We start from the raw sequence: 13,751 nt of genomic DNA on the forward strand, positions 1-13,751 counted from the left end.
AAATGAGCCTTCATAATAATAATGACTAATGACTGTGGCAAATGACATAATAATGTTCAAGAAGTGTTGTAATATGTTTTTCTTAACAGCAAGAAACAAAGCTCTTATTGAGCTCTTATCAAGGTGAAACCATTTACCATTTACCGTTTGAAACGTCAGGAAAAATAATCGTATTTTTGCTTGAGGTGAAACAAGGGCCACCCCAAGACTTGTATTTCAGGCTTGAACTTGACCCAGAAATGAACCTATATGTATTTGATTGGAATGTTGTTGTTGTTGTTGTTGTTGAATGCTGTGACATGGCTTGACTCATCGTGTGTAAAAAATATTCTTATGTGAACCGACCAGTTATGCCTTTAGTGGTACTTAAGGAACACCTCAAAAGGCAAAGAAACAACAAGTCCCCCTGTTAACTCATTACATAACCATGATTCGCCAGCATCATTAATATCCCTGTTTAGATCATAGTTCAACCACAGCAATCGCAATCTCATATACTTTGAGCGTTTATAGAGAACTTCAGAAGTGTTCTAGAGTGTTTATTTTACTGGGTGCTATTCCAGTCCGGTTCTCTCCCCATGGCTTCTGTCCACATGTGATCCACGGGAGCCTTGACTCTTGTGTGCCTGTGTCTGAAACTCGAGAGAGGAACAAAGCAGGTTTCCGTCCTGTGAGACAATGGGAAGAGAGAGGGAGTGCAGAGGGTGTTGGCTGGATCGCTCTGTGGATGTATTCTACCAAAGTGGACTCATTAGGGTGAGGGTTGTGTTAGTGTGAACTGGCACATTAGCGGTAATGCGTCATTTCGGCAGTGCCACAGCAGTCAGGAAGCAGGGTGACAAACCACCTGGTTCTAGTCCCTCATCCCTGTGATAAAAGGACATGATGTGGTGTGTTTCAGATGTTCTAAAGGAAGCACGTACCACATTGACTCTGGGCCTCACTTAGATCACAGTGTTCTGTGTTCTGTGTGTGTGTGTATGTGTGTATGTGTGTGTGTGTGTGTGTGTGTGTGTGTGTGTGTGTGTGTGTGTGTGTGTGTGTGTGTGTGTGTGTGTGTGTGCGTGCGTTCGTGCGTGCATGTGTGAGTGTGTGTGTGTGTGTGTGTGTGTGTGTGTGTGAGAGAGAGTGTGTAGTTCAAAGAGATTAATATCAGGGAGAAAGTTACTGTGAGTTCACGTAGGAGGGAATTTGCTAGATATTCAGTTTGATGGTGTTCTCTTTACTGTCATGGAGAAGATCTCACACTGTTTAGTTTTATTCCATGCAAAAGTAATTTGACAAGTGTGTTTGACAGTGGGCCTAACAAACTAAACGTCTCAACTCAGCTGACCATGAACTCAGTAATTTTGTTATATGGCATGACTTATTTTGTATTTGTTGTTGATGTTGAAGAACAGACAGTAATCAAAGACAGGAAATTCAATTAAGAACCATGTCTGAGGAGTAATCTAGAACAAAGTCCAAAACCCTGACTCATTACTGCTGGTGACACACTCCCCTGGTCAATGAACACTCAATTACCCTTTGCACTACTGCTGTTTACAAACACTACCGTTGCACCATATCTTTGCACATTGCACATACCTCTTTGATATAGCCTCTACTTATAAATCTGTACATACCGTACTGTACATAGCTACATAGCTCATAACTGTATATACCTCTAATTAGCCATACTGTACATATCACTATCACTATAATGTTTTGATATCATGTTTTATATCACTATTTGCACTTCTGGTTAGACGCTAAACTGCATTCCGTTGTCTGGTACTTGTACTCTGCAATGACAATAAAGTTGAATCTAATCTAATCTAATAGTACAGCAGTGGGCAAACGTATTGGTTCAAGAGTCCTATAGAGTTATAGAAATGAGGAAGCAAGCCCCATATTGTTATAGTACAATGGGTCCTCTCTTTATCCATTGTGTTTGGTACAGCGTCATTTCAAAATGTAAAGTCCAGTAAAGTGAACACACTTGGCCAACGCAACAATAACATATTACGCGGGTCAGGACATTGATGTAGAGACAGTCATCATAGCAATGTTTTGTCTTTATTCCTTATCTATTTGTTGTGTTTTACAGTATGTTCAGGATCAGCAGAATACTATAGGCACTGGGCAGGCACTCATAACAAGCCCAGTTATTTATATAACCAAGTAGGCTGAGGCAGTGAAAATGTATGTGTCTCCATAATGGAGTGTTTATCTTTGGTGGCTCCAGTCTGTTAGGGTCACAGTATTTATATCAGCTTTATTAGAATAAACTTTGGGTGAAACCGTTGAACTAGAAGGGTGGGGAAGGGGGGGGTACGAAGAGGGAGGGATGGAAGCGGAGGGTGCTGGAGGTCAGTAACAGCAGCTTGCCGAACCAGACCAGGAACCGTGTTGCTCTATTTTGTCTGAGGGGCCTTTGTTAACTTAGAGGGTGGGAATGTCCTGAGCTTCCTGCCCCTGCCCCGGCCCTCGGCCCTCTGGGTAACTGTAGGGTTCAGAGGTGGCGTCTTACTCGAACAGAGAGTAGCCCACAGAGAGGACATGACCCCAGGATCCCAGGTTTCCTCTGTATGTCCCTCTACCACTACAACTGCTGTCCCTCTACCACTACAACTGCTGTCACTCTACCACTACAACTGCTTTCCTATTAGTCCGTTACATTGACTTCTTCTAAACAATTTGTAAAATTTTTGAATTTCTAAACTCCATAAAGCATCAAAATAACTTACATGACTTTTTCTTTTAATTCAAGTGTGAAATGATGTCACCAATGTAATGTTATTATGGCCTAATATGAAGCCTGTACGCTGTGCCGTGTCTTTTCCTTCTACTCAAGCGTAACTCCTTCACCTCTCAGAAACCGCCATGGCTTCACCCCTTCACCCAACCTGATCTAATGTGCATGTATCACTCCCAGTCCCTACTCCGTTTCAAGGTGTGTCGTGTCAGGAGCAGATTGGGTTGTGTGCCCTGTCAGGCCTCTATTAAACTTGCATTCCCTTAAACAAACAAAAAGAAAGTCACAGGTCGTAAAACGCACTCTGGCAAAGTGCTTTTTAATGTTTCCCTCCCTTCTCAGCCACCAGTCTATAATCTCACACCCACACCTCTCCTCTCCTCGCGTGCTGCTGTGACCCAAAGACTGCGCTCAGCCCTTAAAAGCAACAATGACCCCCCTATGATAACCAAGACTGGGGGCAGTGGAGGCTTTTATTTATTTGTCTACTGTTTCACTCATGCATTCCCATACCACCACCATCTTTGTTTGATGGTGTAACAGTCTGGGGCTTGTTCGTCTTTGAGGCAGATATGAATGTGGTTATGCAAAGCATTTTTTGGCACGGTGGTCAGGCAGACCCCTGTTAAAACACAGACTCTGGAGATAAGCCTCTACATAGACACAATAGTGGGTATACCTATCAGCAGGCCTGTACCTCCAGCCAATCCCAGTCAAGCTAGAGAGAACACTGGCTGGGCCTGTTCAGGTGGTTGGAACGTTACAGAAAGTTCAGATGGAGATGGTGTGTGTCGAACAGGTATGGGAGTCTGTCATGTGAACAAGAGAGTCGTGCCAGCTCTATACAGTACATATTTCAGAATATTTCACCTCACTGAATTACATCCCTGGCTGGGCCTTTTGGAAAGTGATTGACAGCTGTCACGTGTGATAAGAGGTCTGTGCCTGGAGACCCTGGCTGGGGCTGGGGCTGGGGCTGGGAGGATATTTACTGAGGTGAACCAACAGGATTATCCTCTCTGCAGGTAACAGAGCTATCCCACAACACAGCGCCTCATTAACACCTCTGACTGACACATAGAAAGGAGGGAAATCTCTAGCCTCCTTCAAATAGTGACTTCTGTTTTAACAGCCTGAGATATCCTACTTCCACCCCTTTGAAAAGGTTCTGACACAAACACATCACAGCTGGAATGGATTACATCCTTCAAATCGCATCAGCAAAATACCAACACGTTTTTTTTTTTTAAATGCCTGCCCCTTCTAATCCCCTGCTGTTTGAGACAACACAGTAGAGAGAGAGGGGGGGGGGGGCAGGGAGAGAAAGAGAGACAGAGACAGGAGAGAGAGAGAGAGAGAGAGAGAGAGAGAGAGAGAGAGAGAGAGAGATGGAGAGAGAGGGACAGGCAGGAGAGAGAGAGAGAGAGAGAGAGAGAGAGAGAGAGAGATGGAGAGAGAGGGACAGGCAGGAGAGAGCGAGAGAGAGAGAGAGAGAATGAGAGACAGAGACAGGAGAGAGAGAGAGAGGGGGGGGAGAGAATGAGAGACAGAGACAGGGGAAAAAGAGAGACAGAGACAGGAGAGAGAGAGAGAGAGAGAGAGAGAGAGAGAGAGAGAGAGAGAGAGAGAGAGAGAGAGAGATGGAGAGATGGAGAGAGAGGGACAGGCAGGAGAGAGCGAGAGAGAGAGAGAGACTTACTTCAAAAACAATCCCACTCGGTTATGATAGTGTATACAGATCCGAACGGAGTTCCCGAGATGACAGAACAACAGGGCTATCTCTGCCAGGCGGGTTACGTAAACGCTTATGTCATTTCCCTGTGTGGCGTCTCCGGTGGCAGGTCCTGATGAGCGCTTGAACAAGCTCCAACAGGAGCCACCTGTGTTGTTGTAAGATAGGCCTGCACGCCGTCCCAATGTTCTTGGCACCGACACCGAATCACACGCTCAACCTTAAACACGCTTGGCTCCGACGCATAATATTTTGGAAGCGCTGTCTAATGGGTATTTCTCATGCCATGTTTGAAGAAAGATGCTTTTACTGGCAGTACGAAGGTACTGCTCTCACCTCCCTCCAACCCTATTAAGATATCATTCAAAAGCATTGTCTGATGAATTTTTACAGTGACATACACATCAAGTGATTATCGAATCATTTGTACACTACTTACTAAACAGTACACTGCAAGAACGACTAGCTAAATTCACAGCAGATATTCTAGCAGTGACTGAACATTGTCAGTGGCCCAGATTCGTACCACATTTGACTGTTATTGTATATCACAACCATACAGGTTAGAAACAGTTAATATCAAACACACGCAGCCCATTTCATAAGAAGCAGACCCAGGTCACATGTATTTTGACATCGATGTTAATGAAGAATTTACATAACGGTCTTCTCATTGGTTAATTAGTAGACCCTAATCAATCAGATAATAATAATAATAATAATAATAATAACTTTTATTTGTATAGCACTGTTAGCGCTGCAAACGTTGCAGCTATGTATATATATATGTAAGTATGGCCCAACTGATTGACATTTCAAAAAGTCACCCTGAAGTGAAGCATGGCAGTACTACCTCCAAAACGTGGCCAAGATTTACTACATTGAGTGCATGAAATGTAATAAATCGTGCGCACGATGTAGTAAATCGTGTGCACGCAAAGCATTTGCACAAATACATTTTATTTTATTTTATTTTATTTAAGCATCCCCATTAGAAGCACACTGATGTACCTCTAGCAGGGCCGGTTCTAGAAATCTATATTAGGATGGGCTGGAAGAAGTTAGAGGTGGGCAGGGTCCCTGGGACATTGAATATGTTACCTTTTTTTGTGCCCTCGCAAAAACAAAACATGATGATATACGTTTTAGGTCGTCTGAGTATCATTAAAGGTTTATGAGAACAAACAACTGTCACAGATATGATGTGTTATTGCAGCAAGATATACTATACTCCTGATTTGCATAGGCTACTCCTGATTGGTCTAAATCTCATGCTACGAACGGACACACACGGATGGACACGTGATGAGATTGTTTCACAATGAAAAGGGCTCTGACAGGATAGTGAGAAGATGGTCTTCATTCTCAACAATGCACCTTGTCACATCATAATGGCTTGTCCAGTGAATTTCAAGCAGTCTTTTGAGACAAGGAGCATCATACTTTTGTGACACATAGTGGTGACGCCTCTAGTCTTCCTGGGGTCCTGAACATACAAAATACAGACATACAGACAATGTACAGTCAACAAAAGATAAAAAGACACTCAGTCAAGCTAAGTGTCTAGAGTAAAAACATAGTGTACGAGAGATACTGACAATTGACATACCGATTGTGAGCAATACCGGCATGTGGAATAATCAGGTACAATCAAATTGTGCGCTCGATGTAGTGAATCGTGCTCACGCAAAGCCTTTTGTGCGCTCAATGTAGTAAATGGCTGATATAAATTTGTCGGAAATTCAGTCTTTGGATAGTGAGGATGAGAATGAGGATGAAGGCGTACCCTTGACAGCCAGGTTTCGGAAAGTTGGTGAGTGTGGAATTTTAGATAACATATGCGAGGGGCCCAAAACTATCCATCCATTTTCACTATGAATATGAATATAAATAATCTAAATGGTTATTAGACATACACATACATGTATGTAGGTAGACATGCATGAAGATAGTGTCCACTAGTGTTATTTTTAAGAGAAAACTACAAATATCAATACAAATCTAGTTGTGAGATTTCACAACTGTTCAGACCCGACGTCCATTGCAATGGACATGAAATAAAGTAAATAAAGAATTGACGTTTAAAAAATTATACATTTATACACATAATATGAGTAAGAAAAAAGATATCAATAATTTTTCCCATGGCTGGAAACAATTCAAGTCTGAAGGGGTGGGCAGCCCATTTCATAAGAAGCAAATCTTGACAACTTTGGCCTGACTTGTATCAATAGCCAGATAACTCAATCTACTGTAAATGTTTGCAAACTGAGGTATCTTCAATCTTCTAAGCCACCTTGAAACCCTAACCCTTCTCCTCCCCCTTTGCCCTCTGCTCATTTCTCCTCTGTAAACCCACCGTGTTGATGTTAATGTTAATGACCTCAGAGTGGAGAGAACAATGGCTGGGGAGGGATTTGTTTTTCCTTTATAAAGAGGGAAGCAGCAGGGGGAGGATGCTGCCAGGGACACAGTGAGGGGCCAAAACCCATGGCCATTAGTGTAATCTGGGGGCTGGGGGGCTGGAGGCACAGATTTTAAGACATTGGCTGGGGCTGTAAGGCAGGAGCTAGGGTGGGGACATGGGTCTAGGCCTGGGACTAGGGCTAGGGCTGGGACAAGGGCTATGGCTAGGGCTGGGACTAGGGCTAGGGCTGGAGCTAGGGCTAGGGCTGGGACAAGGGCTAGGGCTGGGACTAGGGCTAGGGCTAGGGCTGTGGCTAGGGCTGGGACTAGGGCTAGGGCTGGGACTAGGGCTAGGGCTGGGACTAGGGCTAGGGCTGGGACTAGGGCTAGGGCTGGAGCTAGGGCTAGGGCTAGGGCTGTGGCTAGGGCTGGGACTAGGGCTAGGGCTGGGACTAGGGCTAGGGCTGGAGCTAGGGCTAGGGCTGTGGCTAGGGCTGGGACTAGCGCTAGGGCTGGGACAAGGGCTATGGCTAGGGCTGGGACTAGGGCTATAGATATCTATCTGCAATATATCTACAACATAGCTCACATGGTGTGTCTGTCAGTGATTCACAACAGGGGTGTATTCAGTGAGGTGAAACATTAAATGTTACGCTGAATACAGCCCTGCTGTGAATCACAGACAGACACACCACGGGAGCTCTTATATCGGCCTGTCCCCTGAGCCTACCATCACCCCTTACATCACCTGATGTACTGCAACACAGTCAATCTCTTGTTCGTCTTCTCCCTCGGGGTACCTTGGTGGTGTAGCTCACTAGTGCATGCCATGTAATAGCAGGGTCCCTGGTTCGATTCTTTCGAGGTCATCCACCTATCCTGCATGTCATCCCTCCTCTCTCTTCTCTCTCTCTCTCTCTCTCTCTCTCTCTCTCTCTCTCTCTCTCTCTCTCTCTCTCTCTCTCTCACCCTCACCCATCCTTCCTGTCAATCTCTACTGTGTCTATCCCAGTAAAGCAGAAATTCACCCCCAAAAAACATATCCCTGTATAGATTTTTCCTAATCCTCTTTTAAAAGCTGCGGCCCAGTATTACCAGAGAGAATGGAAGGTAGACATGCTGTAACACTTTACAGGAGAGCACTACAGTAGGGCATGATCCGAAAAAGCTCTGTCCCAATCCCCAACACAGAGCTGCTGATGGTGAGGTAACTAGAATAGAGTCGACTATGAATAAGTCAGGTGATTTTCACAGATAAGTGGTATGTGCGCACACCGAGTCTGAAATTACCCCGTTGCTTCAGTGCACCTACACTTAATTAGATGTGCAAATACTTTTCTTTCACTTTTCGACGGTTATGAATAGAATGTTATTTTAGGGAGCTTGGATCTAATGTAGGCTACAAGGCCCTGAGGTTGTGTAACTAACACAGCTGTGAGTCCCGCTGAGGATCATGGGTAATGGGTTCAGGACCATTACAGTGAGAAAGAGAGAAAGAAAGTGTGTTTGCAAATAGAGTTGCAAATAGACAGAGAGAGAAAGAAAGAAAGAAAGAAAGAAAGAAAGAATGAATGAAAGAAAGAAAGAAAGAAAGAAAGAAAGAAAGAAAGAAAGAAAGAAAGAAAGAAAGAAAGAAAGAAAGAAAGAGCAGGGTGAAGTCAAGGAGAGAGTGTGTTTGCAAATAGAGTTTGCTTCTTGCTTGGGGCATGATGCTATGGTCCTGGGCGCTCCGATCCCAGCATGCTATGCAGCTGCCAGTGATCATACAGAGGACGGGAGAGGAGGCTGAGAACAGCTGCTCCTCCAGATCTCTGCCAACAACAGCATTGTTATACAGCAGGGGAGGCTGGTGTAGGTAGAAATCAGAGGACACCTCCAACAGCCTACCCTGTTATACAGTATGTTCTTATCTAAAGCACCAGAATAGAAAGTAACATTTCTGCCTCATCAGCCTCTGTCTCCCTACTTGTTATGACATGGGGATATCAATGTTTAAAGAGCTGAGGCCGATGGGTTTCATTGTGTAGGTGCAGGATCGCAGTGGATTAGTAGGCGATATTTCACACTGTGTCAAATGTATGTAATGACTGGATTTGTCACCTTCTTAATGGGTGGAAAGGAGGGGGGAGAAGGAAGTAAGGAGGGAGAGAGATGGATAGAATAGGAGGGAGAAGGAAAGAGGGAGAGAGAGAAAGAGAGACAGAGGGAAGGAAAGAGATAGAGAGAGAGGTGGGGTGAATGATTCTCTTGTTTATGCAGTTTTCTGACATTTTTTTTCTCCATTATGAAAGAGGCTGACTCGTACAATGAATTCACTTAAGTATACTTTTCTTTCTTAGCTTGGATAGTTCTTAGTTCCTATAGAACTGGGGCCAGAAGCAGTCTGTGATTCCCTCTGCATTTCCTCCTGCATCAGGCTCTTTCTGCTTATCCCCACAGGAGGAAACAGATAAACCCCAGTGCGCTCTGGGAAGGTGATAAGACCAGAAGCCCTCATCACTCACTGACATCAGGACCCCTTTGAGCTACACAGGGTTCACATGGGGGTTGTGTGTGTGTGTGTGTGTGTGTGTGTGTGTGTGTGTGTGTGTGTGTGCGTGTGTGTGTGTGTGTGTGTGTGTATGTGTGTGTGTGTGTGTGTGTGTGTGTGTGTGTGTGTCTGTGTGTCTGCCTACCTACCTGCCCATCCATCTGTCTGTCTGTCTGTCTGTATGTCTGTATGTCTGTATGTCTGTCTGTCTGTCTGTCTGTCTGTCTGTCAGTCAGTCAGTCTGTCGGTCTGTCTGTCTATAGCAAAGTTAAGAGGTCCTCCCAGCTACGCCTCCTCTTCAGCTCTGAACTTTTACTCTTTTGTCAAATCCAGTCCACATTTGATGTAAATGCCTGACTCCCTGCTGACTCCCCCCACATGAAATGAGGAATGGTGTCAAACACGTGTGTGTGTGTGTGTGTGTGTGTGTGTGTGTGTTTGTGTGGGTGTTCTAAATGACAGTGTGTTTCTGTGACTCATGAAGTCATCAGATTTAGAGATTACGAAATGATGCCAAAGGTAAACAACATGTTCCAAGGTCTTTTAAATCCACATCCCTGTAGGCTTGTTCCTGGAATTCGTAAGCTTTCTGTTTTGTTTTGATTTCTTGCTAGCACTTTTCTCAAATGTGTGATAAGTCTCCCCCTCTATTTTTGATTCTGCAATACATTCAACATGACTCATGATGACGCTTCCTTTGAGCACAGCGTATCGTTTAAATTCAATAATCCTTATCCTGCTTCTAGTTAAACAGATCAGATATGGCTCTCTGTTTCTGATCCTTCCAATACTTAGTCAACCTCCTGGTTAAACATTAAGCTACATAGTGGTGTGATGTGGTGGGTAGAGCCTGGGGAGGCTGTGGCCTATATCAACAGCATGAAGAAGCATATCTCTGAGATGCAGGACAGGGATTACCTCATAGGGACACAGGGAGAGCCCTGGGGTCAAAGGTGTGTTTGCCAGAGGACAGCTGCTCCGCTCCGATCACACTTGAAGTGTGGGAGAGAGAACAACAATCCCCCCCCGACCTCCCTCCCTCCCTCCTTCCCCTCCCCTCCCCTCCTCCCCCTCTTCCTCCTCCTCCTCTCCTTCAACCATGAACAGAGGTTGAGATAATGACAGTGTCTCTGTAGGGCAGCGGGGAAAAAACCCTGTTTCTGTTTGTCTGCCTCTTCCTCAGTTGATTAATTGGATATCACAGTCCTACAGATGTCTGTGAGGCGACACTGTCTGAGCAGAGCTCCTCACAAGCCGCTCAGCAACGTCAGAGCAAAAGATGACAGCATGTTGTTTTTATCTCAAGAGAGATGCAATCCGGCTGAATTAAGAAGAAAGTCATTTCTCTGGTTCCCCTCTGAGTTATGTGTTTAACACACATCACAGCCTAAAGGGCTCAAACGTGAGGAGGGTAAATCCTCCACTAAGTTATTCAAAGAATGCGTGCATGCCCTTGAAATAATCACCCCAAAATACCTCTGAAACATATGTTCACGGACGCAAAAACATGGAGTTATTTTTACTTTACAGTCCTTAGCACCCTGTAGTGACTGCACGGTTGGGGAGTAGCTCCACTACATGTAGCTCAAAGATTACTTTAATTATATTATTCAATGGCTGGGTGGAAGTTTTTCGTTTGGGAGACTATATTTCTCTCAAGGGTAGCTTTAGGGTAGTTAAACTTCTGCTTTTGTTATGTCATTGATCATTTTGTGAAATAAAGAGTACCTTCCCTAACACTGAGTGTGTGTGTGTGTGTGTGTGTGTGTGTGTGTGTGTGTGTGTGTGTGTGTGTGTGTGTGTGTGTGTGTGCATGCGTGGATGTGTGCGTGTGTGTATATGTGTACTGTACTGTATGTGTGTGTACATGTGTTCGTGTGTGTGTGTGTCTCTAATCCCAGATGAAATGAGACCCAATAAGGCAGCCAGATCTCCTCGTCTGTGGCAGGCATCGTCTCTGTGTTTTGGACTTGCATCTGCTGCCCCCCCCCCTCCCCCCCAGCTCCTCTCTGATAGAGATTCAGCTCTAATTAACTTCATACTCCAGATCTCTTCCATGCTTTGCATTATTCAAAACACACACACACCCACTCTATGGAGAGAGTGTGCCTGTGCCCGGGCGCCCAGAAGGGGCTTACGCCCGCCCCAGTGAGATGACTCTAAATAGAGGGGTTGGATGGCAGCCGAGGGAAGAGATTGAGGCGAGGGAAGGGGGTCCTTCTAAGGACACTGAATCGTCTCCCCTCAGTGACAGGGGGCAGAAACAAGCCGATCTGTGCCCATCCGTGGTGGCACCTCAGGCACCAGGCCAACAGGCAGAGGCCAGTGGCCTACATCCCTTACCTAACTCTCCATTCAGGGCCCGGATCTATTGAACCACTGTGGTTTCCAACTTCCCCCTCGAACTAATTGGACAAACTGACCCCATTTACATTATAGGTTTCAGTGTATTGGTCAATTCAATACACACACATGCACGCGGACACCCACACACACACATGCACGTGCACACACAAACACACACACACATGCACACAAACACACACATGCACACACACACACACACGCATACACACACACGCATGCATGCATGCGCGCACACACACACACACACACGCACATGCACACACACACACACACACACACACACACACACACACACACAGAGATACAGACACAGACACCATTTTATGCCAAAGTTCATGACTGTGTTACATGGAACACGTTCATCCTCTTTTATCTCCTCAGTTGTTGGTAGTCAGGCCAGGGGGCGGGGGGCGGCGGCGGCCGGGACATGTAAGGGGAGAGACAGGATTGAGTCTGGAGCCCAGAACTGCTCCTCCATAAATACACCCAATAAACAGCAGCGCCTTCATCTATTCATGGAGACGCAGACCTCTCACTTCCTCTTCCGCCACGTCCCAAATCACCGGCTCGTGAATCTCCTGATGATTCCATCACTCTGTCAGGGCTTCAAACTCCCAAGTGAGAAAACTGTAAACACACCCCGTCTCTTCCATTTTGAAGACTATTCCGTTTTATTGTACATCATTTCCTGTCTTTCTGAAAGATTATTCCTGTGATTTCATGATACGCTATACTGTTGGGCTTTGTTTTGGTTTGAGTATTCTATCCTTTTTTTGGGGGGGGGGGGGGGGGGGGGGTTCATTGAGACTAAACTAAGTCTCTCAAGACTGTATCTCAACGAGACTAAATATGGACAGGTTCAATTGAAAACAGAATCCAGGTTTCATTGGACTCCATGTCACCACATAAAAGAGCACATTCCTTCCCACTCTCCTTTATTTCAGGGACGCCCTTTCAAGTTTCCTGACCTGATTCGGGTAGTAGAGCAAAGAACTTCCCTCCATCCCTCTGTAATCTTCCTAAACAACCAGTTCAAACACCAGAGAGTTCTAACTGTGCTTCTTTTAACATCCACTGTAGCCTGATGGCATCGTCTGAAACCTAAATGTGATCATTGTTAATCAGCACTTTTTTTCTGTATGAGGCAGAAGCATGATAACACACTCATTAAGAAAACGAGGCGCTGGCCCACTATCTGGGATCTCACTGCGTTGCGTAACTGTGTCATCCATTTATAGATCAAACAAGTTTGTATAGTTGAGCTGTCGTTGCCTCGCCGAGGAGGATACAGTTGGGATGGATACTTCCTGTTTGAAGTCATCTGATAGGCCTAAAGTGCATCCTAGCATATCCAGCTATAACCTCATTAATTATTTTTATGAATTACTTGATCGTCTGCTTGCGCAGAAATGTCAACATATTAAAAAACGTAAAAAGACACCTAAGCATAAGCGCATGTGCAAAACGCAGTGTGTGTGTGTGCACAAACATCAAACACATCAAGTCAATGTGTCAAAATCAATTATACTGTATCACTGTTCCGTTGTTGCACCTTCTGGACAACAAAGCACGGAAAGTGGTGACGCCTTCTGTCACCACACGTTCTGATGATTGCATGTCAAGTTTGGTTCAAAAGCAACAGATGTCAGGATCAAACAAACAGTTTGTTTTTGATGTTTTTTAGTTTTCTCTGTAACATGTCACAATAACCTCCATCATAACATATTTGATATTACATTTATTAATCTATATTAATGACGCTAAACCAATCAGAGAACACACTGACTCTCTCACCCCTCACCTATGCCATTGGCTCTTTTCCGGCAGAGGCATGTTGAAGGATAGGTTACACTGGACACTGGGATGGAGACATTAATACCTCCACACGAGTGTAAAAGGGTTTCAGTTCAGGCCCGCCCACATATGCTATGTGCAACATACCACAGCGAGCCTGGCCGATGCCTTCATCGCCCTGGCGT

Source organism: Nansenia antarctica (assembly GCF_963989245.1).
Source record: "Nansenia antarctica genome assembly, chromosome: 3".
NCBI lineage: Eukaryota > Metazoa > Chordata > Actinopteri > Argentiniformes > Microstomatidae > Nansenia > Nansenia antarctica.